Genomic DNA, 14785 nt, shown 5'->3' on the forward strand with positions numbered 1-14785 from the left:
TCTAGAGAACATCCTTGTCCGCCCCTAATCCTGTGAGTGACCCAGGTGCAAGACCTGTCCCACAGATCCACCCACCACCTCCTACAGCAGTCCAGTCGCAGGAATCTCCCACCATATAAAAGGCACGATCATGTGCAAAAGCAACCTGTTAAAAATCAGCTATGCTGCAATTACCATACAATTTTCCATGTAGGGATGACAAGTAACCAACTGTTCACTCGCAGTAATGTCCAGCACCAAACTGTGGCAAACCACAGACTTGACATTGCAGTTGCCAAGAGGCTGTACACCACTTCAACAACTGCTTCACTAGACATACCATTTGGATATTCCCTTCCAGTGCAAGTTTCTCTGACCTACGCAGGTGGAAATTGTCTCTCCAGCACATCTAGTGCCATCCACCTGACCTAAACCTCTGCTAATTTGTTTCCCACTGTATCACTTCACCTTTTCCCTTCTCTCTTCTGTACCCACCAATCTTTTCCCATTCAGACAATGTACTGTCTTCTCCAATCACTCTGCCCCCCCCCTCCCCCCCCCCCCAACCCCCCCACCCCACCCCGTGCAGCTACTGCGGGTGTGTACATTTGGGTGTTTGTGTGGTTTCCAAACTAAACCATGTGCATTTTAGATATGTTAGATCCATATACTTTACCTGAAACTAATTCTCTGAGGTACTGAGACTACTGCTTCCTGGCTCTATTTTCAGCTAACACAGAAGTATTGTCTACAAACAAAAGTGTATGGGACAGGATATTTACCAGTGAATCATTTACACGGGACACCAAAAAGACTGTTGTGTGGCATGTAGACAACCCCCGAGATGGTCTACCAAGGCAGTGTGACTGCAGGAGCATACAGCAAAAACTCTACACAAAAGATGGTCCAGCACTTCTCAGAGCTTACAGTCAAAACTTATCAGGCAAGGTGTCCATATTATGCAAATAAACGTAGGATTAACAAGTGACAAATGCAGTTACCAAAGCAAATTAGATGATGAGCATGCCATCAGTATTATAGCTCTATAGGAAATGCATTTAGGTGATAATTCAGAAGCTACTTGCAAGATTACGCAATATAAAGCAATATCAATACTCCTCTCAATTGTTAGGTGCTACCACAATAAATGAAAAAAGAAACAGCTCTTGGATTATGCTGGCTTAAGCTGTCAGAAAATTAGTGATGTAGAAGTAATTAGAATAAAACTCAAATGCCTGGTTATTACATCAGTCCACAAATCACCTAACGGAAAGTGTCTGACACTAGTCTTACACACAGCAACTAGACAGCACGTATATGTTTAAGATTTTAATTCCAAAACACAACCCGGAGATACATAAATAGAGACAAACATAGAGAACCATTGTTCGAATGGATCAACACACAAGAAATTATCTAAGTTTGATGCCAAGGAATTTAAAACGTTTTGGGCAGGCAGATGGAAACTGATACAAAACCTTACCCATCCATCTTTTCCACTGATGAGAACAAATTACCACTGAATCACTCAATAGTGGGTACTGAAACATTTTTCAAGGAGTGTACATTGGCTCACAAAAGTTATCATTGGTGCTGAAATATCAGTTACAAAATACATTGATAAACCCACATGGAAATTTGAAAAAGCTAACTCAATACAATACACCCAGGAAGTGGCGTCGAGTATGCAAGCAGTAGTAAATCGTGCCGTAGAAAATCGTACTACATTTAGTTTAAAGTGCATAGTCTGCCAAAACAGTATTCATAGCGGTATTTGTTTGTGCTCTTTTTCACATATATGGATCCATCTATCGTGTATGAACAACAGAAAAGTGATAAATCCGAATTGTGTATGTGGCTTTGTTAAGTGCAGTGGTCGAAAAAGTGCAGTCAAGATGTATAATGCTGGTACTGAAGAACTCATCTCTGATGTGCTGAAAGAAGAACTTGCAATAGCTAAAAAATATATGAATGACATCGAATCATTAATTAATTCTTTGAATGTCGATTTTAATCCTTTTGTGAAAAATGTACAAAGTGAAAACTACAACACTCTCAAAGAAACCGTTACTGAAATTCAAAGTGCTCCAATATCTGCTATAGTTACGAAAAACTCGTTTGCGCCCATTGCACAAGAGAAACACCGACAAATGAAATTATTGAGAGAAGACGAGACAAAACCAAAAGTTTATATCTTTGCAGACAGCCATGGACGAGATTTAGCCACTATTCTTACGAATATGCAATCTAAATTTTCCGTTACTGCCACAGTAAAACCCGGGGCTCCTTTCCAGCAAATAATTAAAGATTTAAGCCCTCAACCAAACGATGTTTGTGTAATTATTGCTGGAGCTAACGATGTTTATAAAAATGAGTCGAAAAATGCAATCACAGCATTGCGAAATGCACTGGAAAGAATCTCGCCAAGAAAAACAATCATCGTTAGCATCCCATATAGACATGACCTAATAAACAGTTCATGTGTAAATAATGAAATCAAATTCACAAACAGAATGTTTCAAAAGGTATGCAAAGCATTCAAGGACGTGAAGTTTTTGGACAGTAATTCCGAAGAGAGAAACCATTTTACTCGGCATGGAATGCACAGGAACTGGCTAGGAAAACGTGTACTCGCTAAAGCATTATTAGCAGAAACATTCAAACTATTTGAAAACACCACTCCTCCAATCATTCTAAAAGCACCTGTGCCCATTGAAACTGTACCATTGGAAGAAACACATACAGTGTCGTCAAAATACTCCTTCAAACCTAATGGAACAGCTGAAGGGAAGACTTCATATGCAGCAGCACCTGTATGTGAATCAACACAAACAGGTCCTTTATACAAAAGCAAGACAGCACCAGCAGTTACAACTCAAGTGGGAAACGTTAGTCCACCGCCAACTTGTGAAGCAGCAGCATTTAAGGAGGAAGAACAGTCATCAATAGCAGAAACAGCAACACCAACCCCCACAGGATCAAGTGTACAAGCCGACAGTGTAGAAACCTCACCAACAGGAGATCCACCCTCTATGGCAAAAAGGAGCACAGTAGTGACTGCAGCTGCTCCACATAGGATGTGCCTGAGATCAAGAAAGTCCTCAGCTGCAAATGGGGATTTTTTATGGTACTGGGGCAGAAGGGGGAAGGTTCCAATCAGAATGTAAGTAATGTAGTTAATAACAACAAATGTGGGTGTTACCAGCACAACAGCTCCCTCTTCCCTGCAGAAAACTGTTCCTGTAATACTGGTATGTCAAAAGTAATAAAACTCAGTCCTAGCAATGGTAACACCACAACTAATCATGTAATTAAAAATGAGCTCAAAATTTTTCACCAAAATATTCAAAGCCTGCTCTGTAAGTTAGACCAATTTATTGTAAATATTGATGAACCAACAGGCGCAAATTGTGCTCATATTCTCTGTCTGACAGAACACCATATCACTTTTGGCATTGAAATGCTCAATATACCAAATTATGGTTTAGCTACCTCATTTTGTAGAAAGCATATGTGCAAAGGTGGGGCAGTTATTTATGTGAAAAACAGCCTGTCCTTTGATACAATAGATGTAGAGAAATATTGTGTAGAGAAAGACTTTGAGGCATGTGTCACAGAAATAGTAGAAGGTAACAAGAAACTGGTAATCGTAGCAGTATACAGGGCTCCATCTGGTAATTTTAAAGTATTCATGAAACAATTAGATTCTGTGCTATTGTATCTCACAAGAAAAAATAGGGACATTATAGTGACTGGAGATTTTAATATAGATTTCCTAGGAAGCTCATCTTCTAAGACAGAGTTTGCAAACTTAATGCATACCTACAACCTTGTCTCCACTGCCAGTTTTCCCACAAGAACTACTGCCACTTCCAGCACTCTAATAGACAATATCTTTGTAGATATGAGTAAAACTAATCACATCAAAGTTGAAAAAGTCATAAATGGACTCTCTGATCATGATGGGCAAATACTCACAATTGACAACTTTAATACAAATCAGAACAAAGCTAGTGCACAGTGGAAAACCATTAGAAACATGAATGAGGAAAATATCCAAAAATTCAAATTATGCATTCGGGAGACTGACTGGAGGTATGTTTATCTTGCAAATGATGTTAATACAAAATATAATTTATTTACTGATGAATTATCAGATATATTTGAAAATGTCTTTCCAAAAAAGGTCTGTAGACTACAGAACAGGCAATCAAGCAAAAAACCATGGCTCACCAAGGGCATGCCAGAGAAAAAGGGAACTGTATATAATATCTAGACAATCCAATAATCCCCTGCAGATGAAATATTATAGGACATACTGCAAAATCTTAACTAAAGTCATTAAAAAATCTAAAAGTATGTGCATGCAATCTAAAATTAACTGTTCAAACAATAAAATCAGAACGATTTGGAATGTAATAAAGAGGGAAACAGGTACTTCACCATCTGACAATGAAAAATCTGCTGTCCTAAAAATTAACGATTTGGAAATAACTGATAGTAAACAGATAGCAGACACATTTAACAACCACTTTCTAAGTGTCACCTCTCAAATAGGTTCAGTGGTGACCTAAGAGAAGCTTTAGATATTCTGAAACTTAACCTCCCACAATGTTTTAATGATATAAATGTAACACCCATAACTGTTAATGAAATAAAAAAAATAATTCACTCATTGAAAAGTAAAGGATCTTCAGGTATAGATAACATCTCTAATAAACTGTTGAAAGCCTGCAGTAATTATATAAGTGTAGTACTTGCTCACATTTGCAACATGTCTCTTTATGAGGGAGTTGTTCCAGAGAGAATGAAATATGCCACTGTGAGACCTCTTTTCAAGTCTGGCGATGCTACAGATGTAAAAAATTATCGTCCTGTCTCTCTCTTAACAACATTCTCAAAGGTTCTTGAAAAGGCAGTGTATAACAGGATTGTGGCACATCTTGATAAACTTAATATTATTAACCACAGACAGTTTGGTTTTCAAAAAGGGGTTTCCACAGAGTGTGCCATATATTCACTCACAAATGATGTCTTGGAGTCTATTAATAGTAAGAAGTCACCAGTTAGTGTCTTCTGTGATATTTCCAAGGCCTTTGATTGTGTAAACCACAAGATACTCTTGGAGAAGGTCTATCATTACGGAATCAAAGGGCCTATAGGTAACTGGCTAAAATCATATCTTCAAGACAGGAAACAAAAGGTGGTTCTACATGGCTGCAACAAAGGATCTCCTAATCTAGTGGATTCTGAATGGGGCAAAATTCAGCATGGAGTTCCCCAGGGATCTGTCCTTGGACCCTTGCTGTTTTTAATATATGTTAATGATTTACCCCTGTCCATTAGTAAAAATTGTGAATTCACAATGTTTGCTGATGATACAAGCATTGTCGTTGATGGTCAGTCTACTGCTGATATGGAGACTGATGTTAATGATATACTCAGAGAAGTTACAGCTTGGTTTTCAATTAATTCTCTTTCAGTTAATATTAAAAAAACTAATTTTATACAGTTCCACACAAAAATAAAACTCTAGAAAGTATAGTAATTGCTCATGACAACCAGGAACTAGAACAGGTGCAATCCACTAAATTCCTGGGGGTTCACATTGACAGTAGGCTCAACTGGGAACAGCATGTGTCCCTTACTCTAAAAAGGCTTTCATCAGCAACTTTTACTCTAAGAATAATTACTCATTTTGGGGACATCAACATTTTAAAATCGTCTTACTTTGGGTACTTTCACTCATTAATGAGTTACGGAATAATATTCTGGGGTAATTCACCAGCCTCAAAAAAAATCTTAAATGCTCAGAAGAGAGCAGTCAGAATCATGTGTGGGGTTCCTCCACGAACCTCATGTAGAAAACTTTTTATACAGTTAGGTATTCTGACCACAACATGTCAGTACATATACTCTCTGATGAATGTAGTTAATAAAGACTATGCTCAGTATGAAACAAATTGTTCATACTATAACTACAATACTAGAGGTAAAGATGATCTACATGTTGAACTAAAAAATTTAACACTTGTACAGAAGGGAGTAAAGTATGCGGCTATAAAGACTTTTAATGCATTGCCTAATTATATTAAATGTACAATAGAAAATGAAACGCTGTTCAAAGGTATGTTAAAAAAATACCTGCTCGACCATCCACTGTACTCGTTAGATGAATTCTTTTCCAGAAGTAATGCCCTCCCTTAATAATAGATGTATTTAGTCTCTTAGTTATTAGATGGATGATACAATATTATGTTAATGTTATAGTGTTAATGTTATAGTTATAATGTTATGTTGAGAATTGCTATACTAGTTTAATGACAGCTTGTAATATCTATATCATTGAATTATATTACTATTCTGTAGCATTAATTGTATTTGTACAATTGTATTGACACGTTCCACATCCAGGCGAATCACTCGCATGTACGGATCTATGGAATACGCATATCAAATAAAAAATAAAAACAACCCGCACTGGACACCTCAAAAGGCAGAACATTGGGAATTATTGTAGATGTAGCTAAATGGAATATCTGAAGGGAGGTAACAAAATAATGTGTACTAGGATGGGACAAACCTGCCCAAGTCCTCTACAAAGGATACCAAGGGTCTAAATAATGTTTTGATAACATTTTGTATTTAAAAATATTTGTGTGTATAAATTGTTCATGTTGATGTAAATTTGACAATTTAAGAAATGGTCATGCTTAGGAACAATGTAAGAAATAGGTGTTATGTAAAAGCCAGTGTGCTTTTGTTTGAAACGAAAATAGCTGTGGGGAGTGGAAAAGGTGCGAAAGGCGAATTGGCGTGCTACCTTGAGCAAGTGTGGGAAGTAAGTCACACAGTCTGTAGGCAGCAGTGATTGAGGTAACTCCTTTGTGGAGCAGAAGCTTTGCCTGCAAATTTTCATAAAAATGCCTTGGTTGAAGACTGCAAACAGCCTACAGCATAGCTGCGAGTTGTTGAGCTACTTTATGTAAAACTGAATGAAGCCAAGAAGAGAAATTGAGCCCATACAGCAAGAAACTTGCAGGCCATAGTGTGGGTAGTGTAGCCGTCATAACTGTTCGCCAAACCCAAGCCTATAGCCACCAGATAAGATTTTTTTCTATTTTTACCTTTGTACAGCATGAACCATTAATTTAAACTGTGATTTAATAATCATTCTTGAAATTTACAGAAACTGGCTCACCCTGTCATTTCATCCTAATCATACATCTGTATAGGGTTCCTTCCTGGTGTTTGATTGATCCGAGTGTCCTGTTTTACGGACTTATGAAGTGCCAAGTTAATATAAAGAGGAACCATTTAAATTGCTTTAGTGTAAATAATAAAAATGTTTTCTTAACTATTGCAAAGTGTTATAGTTTGCTTACATAAAATTCAATCAGAGTGAAGTGCCAAGTTAATATAAAGAGGCACCATTTAAATTGCTTTAGTGTAAATAATAAAAATGTTTTCTTAACTATTGCAAAGTGTTATAGTTTGCTTACATAAAATTCAATCAGAGTGAAGCCAAGTTACTAGAACCTGTTAGATGGCTATACAGAATTAGTTCAAAGAATAATAGCTTTTGAAAGTAAATTCCACCAAGAAAGAGGTTTTCTTTAAGTGAAATGTTCAGTTAAAAAGTGTGTGCTTTAGTGTCTAAGTATTTAAGTTTCTTGATTATGGAAAGTGCTTTTCTAAAGGTTGTTCCCCCCATCCCCGGCTAATTTTTTTTTACCTTCCTTGAAGTTATCTACTGGGCTTTTTCTTTTTTTAAATCATAATGTATAAAGATGTAGCCCAAAATTGTTTAAGTGGGGTAATTTATTCGAAGAGCCAAACTAAACAGTAGCAAGAAAGTAGGCAAAATTCACATTTCTGCTTCTCCAATACTTCACTATTTCATTGCCAGGATAGGTTGGTGACCATTAAGTACATGTTTTAAACCACTAAATGAACTTGGAAATGAGTTGTCCTAGCTTCAGTATATTATTATTCATACTGTGTTTCTATCTAGCCACTGGGTAAGATCTTAGGAAAAGAAGTGAATAGTCCAATTTACTTATCCATTAGATGCAACACACGGTAAATCCTGTAAGAAGGATAACTCTATTGATTATCTTTTCCTATAAACAGGACTATCCGTCCACAGTGTATTTTATTTGGAAACTAAACTAAATTTTAGTAAGAGGGTTATACGTGGCAACATAGGGACAGGGTTTCTGTTATTTACATAAAAGCATACTAATATCATAATGGTAGTGTTACAAGGTCCTATTAATGTGTGGTCATCACATTTGTTAAATGTCTCACCACATTCCTATTGAAACTATTTACTCTTCTTGTAAATAACACCTATGACAAATTTATACAAATGTCCACTAAGACTTTGCTCGTCAACTTTCATTTAGGTAACAGCGATCTTTTAGACGTATTTAAATCAGTACTGTTAAGAAATACTGACTAGCTTTATTTTCAAGAATCTCAAGTTTAAGTTATACATACTGTTACCCTCCAGTAAGAATCATTGGCCGATTCTTCATCTTTGACAGGTTCAGCATGCCTGCAATGCAAAACATTACCTTTTGTATTAACACATGAAATCCAATTTTTAAATTTAATAAATGCTTATACAAACATAAAGTTTCTTCAAAAAATGTATTTCTGACAACTTCCTGTCACAGATAATTTTCACTGAATGTTTCAACCCAGTTATATTGCTGATGAGAAGCAAATGTTGATCTTTTCCCTCTCTTCCTTCACCATCTCCTGTTTTGTTCACCTTGACATATTTCTACCAAAAAGACTACCCCAATGGATCCACTGCTTATATTTAACACACAGTAAATTCAGTGCAAATATTTCCTTAACACAGGATGTGCATTGACGAGCTTGAATTAATCAGAAAAATATAAACAGATACTAACCATTCCACAGCTCTTACAAAATACTTGCATTAAGTAATCATCAAAGCTACTTTTTGTACAGCAAGAGGACTAACAGTCAAAATGGTGCTACATGCTACAGGCAGTGCAATACAATTTATTTTACTCATTGCTACAGCAATAAATGTACTTATAAAAATATTCAGACTTAGACTATAATCAAATACAGAGAGAGAAAATATTCTAACTAAAGAGATATAGCAGCCATAGGCAGAAACAAATAAAAAAAGTGATACTAATCTTAGCTTTGAGGACCAAAAGTTTCTTCATCTGGAAAATGTAAAAAGAGAAATGAGACTGTTCAAGAAATAAGGATGAAAATTTAGGATCTTGAGTCATGGAAGATGGATGGTTAAATGAATGAAAAAACTAGACTGGACATGATGAAATTCAGATGCGAAAGAGCAGCAGATGATGTAATTTTAAATGCTGAGAAATAAGATCTCTTCAAGAGGAGCCACCAAAAGGTCAAATAAGTGAAGAACAAGCTGAAAATACCGGTAAATGGGCTAAAATGGCGGCAAATAGATAAACGAAACAGAAAGATAGTGCTGAAGAACAGGCAACCAAACAACAACAACAACAACAACAATAACAATAACAGCACATTGTAGCAATATATAATAGCAGTCCCACAACATCTGGAGGAAGATTTTCCACTAACAGAACAATAAATTCATGAAGCCATCAAATCATTCCAAAACTTCAAAGCAACAAATGAAGACTCCACTACAGCAAAATTATTGAAATAGTCAGAACACACAAATGATCTACAACTGCTGTTTGAGAACATTTGGAAAGCTGAAGAGATTATTGAAAGCATTAATCCACAGCTATGAAAAAAAGGGGACACACAAAATGTCAACAATTGCAGAGATGCCTGACTTCTGCCAGTGGTATACAAAATATTATCAAAAATTCTCTGGACAGAGTTGTAGAAACTTTAGACAAATAACTGGGAGAATCTCAAGGAGCTCTAGAAAGGGAAGACCCTGCACAGAACAGATGTTTATTAGAAAATTGATAATTCTCCACAGACTGTTAATCACCAAACCAATAATAGTATCACGTATTGGTTTCAAGAAAACATTTGATTTGGTAGGCAGAGAAATTATGGGTAAAATCATCAAAGAATTTTGTGTTAAAGCAAACATAATCCTCAAAACACTAGCAAATAGGGTGACTGAAGCTAAATTTATGGGAGAAGTATCTCAACCATTTGAAATAAAAACTGGTGTTAGACAAGGGGACAGTTTATCACCTTTACTGTAACACTACATTCTAGAAAAAATAGAAAGTTATTGGAATTTGGAGAAAAAAAATCACAAAATTGAACCAATAGTTTTAGGACGAAAAACAAATGGAATTAAGGTAAACTGCCTGGCTTCTGCAGATGATTCTGATATACTTTCAAAAAATCTGACAGACAGTTATTAAAAGAAATCTTTTGGAAGAAATAGCAAAGAGAGCTGGTCCCAAAATTTCAGACGAAAAAACAACATTGATGACAATTTCAAACAATGCATCAACATTCTTAGAAAAACAAAAATGTAAAATAGCATTAGTAAGTAAATTTAAATATATTGGACAAACTGTACAACAAAATGGACTAGAAGAATTAACAGTAGATGCAAGAGTCAGCAAACTGGACAGAGCAAATCGTTTGACAAAGGATATTTACAACGAGAAATGTACAACTAAAAAAAACAAATTTAAACACTATCCCACAGTGGTATGACCAGGATGCTTACATGGATGAGGATGCCTAATGATGAACTATAAGCTGGACAGAACAGAGGTTCCACAAAGGAGCATTATTAGAAAATAATGGTTGCAATACAAGCTACAGATGGCTGGAAAATGAGAAGTAATGAGGAGATATACAAAAATTTTGAGAAAATATCAGAAGTAATGGCTAAAAGAAGATTAATCTTTTTTTAGAGACCTCTACTGAATGAGTAGTTCTGGAAGAAGGAATCAATGATAGCATGGATTACAGAAATAAGAAAGAAACAACATCAAACAATCAGAAATAATAGAAAGAAACCTTTTTACAGATAACATACTGAATGTAAAAGGATCATCACCTCTCCAAGATCAAAATTAATTTCATCCCTCTCAATAAGACTGTGAAAACCGGAAATAAATTTCATAAATATGATACTGCGAAGCTCAAAATCAATCAAAACGTAATGGAACAATGCCACCAGTAACTGACAGTTGAATCCCATAAATGGGCAGACATTGCCTCCATGATCCAACAAGCAGCTAATACTACAATCCTGACAGCTAAAAAGAGGAATCATACATGGTGGAATGAGGTTTGTGGTGAGGTGGTGGCCCAAACAGCAAGTGCATGGAAATAGTGGAACTCTACCAGGAGACCTGATGATTTTGATGTATTCCATGAAGTTCAAAAATATGCAGCCAGAACTCTACTGCATGAGAAACAGCAGTTAGAACAGATCGATCAGCGTTTCCAGATAAACAATGTCAGAGACTTCTATCAGACGTTCAAATCGAATTTGAAAGGATACCAAGCCCCTAGTTTTTGTTTTAGAGACGAAAATGGAAAGCTCAGTGTTGTGTACATAGTTCCGCGTATTCAGCGCGTACACAAATTTCCCACTAGAGTGCGCCCCGCTAAGCACAACAGCGCAGGCGCAGCACTCGTCCATCTCCCCACTACGAGATGGCGCTGCCATAGAGACGGACCAAATTCTGCTTCCGCCGATCCGCGTATTAATATGTAACGCAGCCAATGAGATTGCTGCTAACATAGAACACTTTCTCCTCGCGCATCACACTCACGCAGTGATACATGAACGTGCGAGGTATTATAACGGGTGTAAAGACCTTCGATCAGTCAGTCTGCATTTGTCTGCACCAGTCTGCATTAGTCTGTACCAGTCTGCATTAGTCTGTACCAGTCTGTACGAGTTCTACAATTGTCTGTGCCAGTCCATAGTCAAGATCCAGTCTGCGCCTAATAAGATTACCATATTCCTGTACATAGCCATGAAGATAAATGTATAGACACTTTTGTCAAGTATCCGAGATATATGTAAGAATAAGATTAACGTACCAATACCAAAGGAACTTCAGATTGTCAATTGTAAATAGCATCCAGAACCAAGTTAAATAATTTTTATATTTGTTATTATTTTAATAAATGTGTGTGAAAATTAATCAAGTTCTATTTAAAGTTGGTCACCATCAATCTGCTACTCTAAGTGTGCAAGTGGCATTTCTATCGTCTGACCTAATGGCAGAAGATAAACATGCCATGATAAGACCACGAGACATATTGCTGACACTCGCTTACTTCGTTAGAGCAACAAGTCAAATAATCTGATGGTGTGTGTACTGAAGGTCTTACAGTACGCACACCACACTCGGCCTGACCAACAAAGAGAACTGCAAGATAATGTCTCGTTACTTTGAAAACCTACTTAATTGTGATGAACCGAAAGAAAGATTCCCTGTATGTGCCCCAATCCACAAACTACCCCTCATCTCCATCTGGTAAAGAGGAGACAAGAGATCATCAACAACTTTAAGAATAATAAGGCAGCTGGAGAGGATTCAATAGTGGTGGAACTACTGAAGCTGGCAAATAATGAAACTCTAGATATACTAGTCCAACTTTTTGAGGAGATCTGGAGAGCTGGGATGATACCAACTGAATGGCAGTCAGCTTTAATCCATCGTATACACAAAAAAGGTGATAAATAGAATGTCAATAACTATAAGGGTACCTCATTAGTATCTGTTACATATAAGATTCTCTCCAAAGTGATACAGAATAGAATAGAAGATCATTGTAACCAACTGATTGGGGACTATCAAGCTGGTTTCCGAAAGGGCGATTCTTGCGCAGAACAGATCTTTAACCTGAAGAGCATGATCAGGTACAAAAAAAATTGGAAAAATAACTATGTGGTCATATTTGTTGATTTTCAGAAAGTATATGACTCCATCGACTGACAGGCAGTAATGAATATTTTGGAAAAGAAAGCTGATCAAACAAACTCTTACTAACACAGTGTCAAAAATTAAATTTATGGGTGAGGTATCTGAACCTTTTCAATTGTGTCTTGGAAAAGGTCATTCAAGAGTGGAGAAAGTTATTAGCCCAAGGAGAAACAAATGAAGAGTGGTTCAGACTTGGTCCTAAGAACAAAGGGGTGTGCATTGGCTGCTTAGATTTTGCGGCTGACCTAGCCATTTTTGCTAACAACATAGAGTCAGCAGTCAACAAGATAAATAGGCTGTCAGAAATTGCTGAAAAAAGTTAGACTCCAGATCTCTATTCAAAAGACAAAACATATGACGAACATCTGTGATGGACCTGAATGGATGATAACCAACCTCGGAAAAAATTGGATGAGTTAAGAATTTCAGGTATCTTGGTGAAGTCATCCACCTGGAGAATGGATTAAAAGAAGAAGCAATTGTCGGGATGAGGAAGTTAGACCAAGCATACCAACTGACAAAGAATACTTATAACAAAAAGTCTATGAGTATATGGGCCAAGTTCCAACATTATAATACAGTTGTAAAACCTGAGGGCTTATAAGCATCCAAATCTTTGACCACGAATAGACAAGGTAAGCTGAGCGGCTGGAAAAGCGTGAGTGTAGGATATTAAGGAAAATCCTAAGGTAATAGATGGGTCGATGGACAATGGCGAATGAGAGCAAATGAGGACTCGTGCAGCAAGACAGAACCTATCACAGCATCCATTACGAAGAAATGATTGTTATTTTATGGTATCTCATGAAAATGGACGGTGATCGACTAACAAAAAGAATATGGAGTTTCATCCCATCTAAGAAAACGAGGCCGAGATGGTTCAAAGAATGTGAAAAAGATCTTAAGCAGATTGGTATCTCAGAGAGAAATTCCTGAAAGGAACAAATTTAGAAGATTGGTGACCAACTACCAAGGTTTTAACATGGCATCAACATCCGAAAGACAGTGAGGACCATTATCTGAAGAGCATAAAAAGGCACTTCTTGCAGGGGCTCAGAAGATACTGGCAGGAAGTCAAAGCTGGAGCAAGAACAAGACCTGGACACTAGAGTGAAGTCGGTTGTTACCACACAGTCCGTAGAGACTCACCTCAATAAAAAAAAATAAGTAAATAAAAATAAAAGGCTTTCAATGCAGAAGAAATAGGGGATTGAGAACAACACGAATAGAATAAAGGGGGAAAAACATGAGGAGGAGATGGACGAGTACTGGAAAAACAGGAGACGACAAGGGAAGAAGAAGAAGTGAAGTTATTACATGATGAGAGATGGTGATTGGATTTGATTTGATTCAGTTTTCATTACATACACCGAAAAAATGAGATGATTCTCGAGGGTGTGGAACATGTCAGAATGTATAACACAAAACATTTTAATATAATGAATACTACCCTGATCATTTGTCATGAGATTGTCAAAATAGGTGAATACAATACAATAAACTGGAAAAGCTAATATTTACAGAATTAATACGCTGTCAGAATGAAACATTGTTATGCACTATTAATAAATTTATCATACACAAAATACCTAATTTTGACTGTTGCAACCAAGTGCTGTCAAAACTTATATCTAACATATTTTTACTTAAGCTGGCCTAACAGTCTCTGTTAGGATATTCATCTATAGAGTAGAAGGCATTGCCTATCAAAAAGTCATTCAAACTCTGTTTAAACTGTGCTTTATCTGAAACCAAGTTTTTAATGGTTGCTGGTAATTTATTGAAAATGTGTGTTCCTGAATATTGGACCCCCTTTTGGACCAGCATAAGTGATTTTAGGTCTTTATGTAGATTTTTCTTATTCCTAGTATTGATAATATGTATTGAGC

The 14785-nt window shown here is 36.6% G+C and overlaps 1 pseudogene; it reads right to left on the minus strand.

Annotated features, from left to right (window-relative positions):
- The window catches only part of LOC124622189, a 104967-nt pseudogene that overhangs the window by 32049 nt on the left and 58133 nt on the right, over nt 1-14785 (minus strand).

The sequence above is a fragment of the Schistocerca americana genome, chromosome 7 (genome assembly GCF_021461395.2).
Source record: "Schistocerca americana isolate TAMUIC-IGC-003095 chromosome 7, iqSchAmer2.1, whole genome shotgun sequence".
NCBI lineage: Eukaryota > Metazoa > Arthropoda > Insecta > Orthoptera > Acrididae > Schistocerca > Schistocerca americana.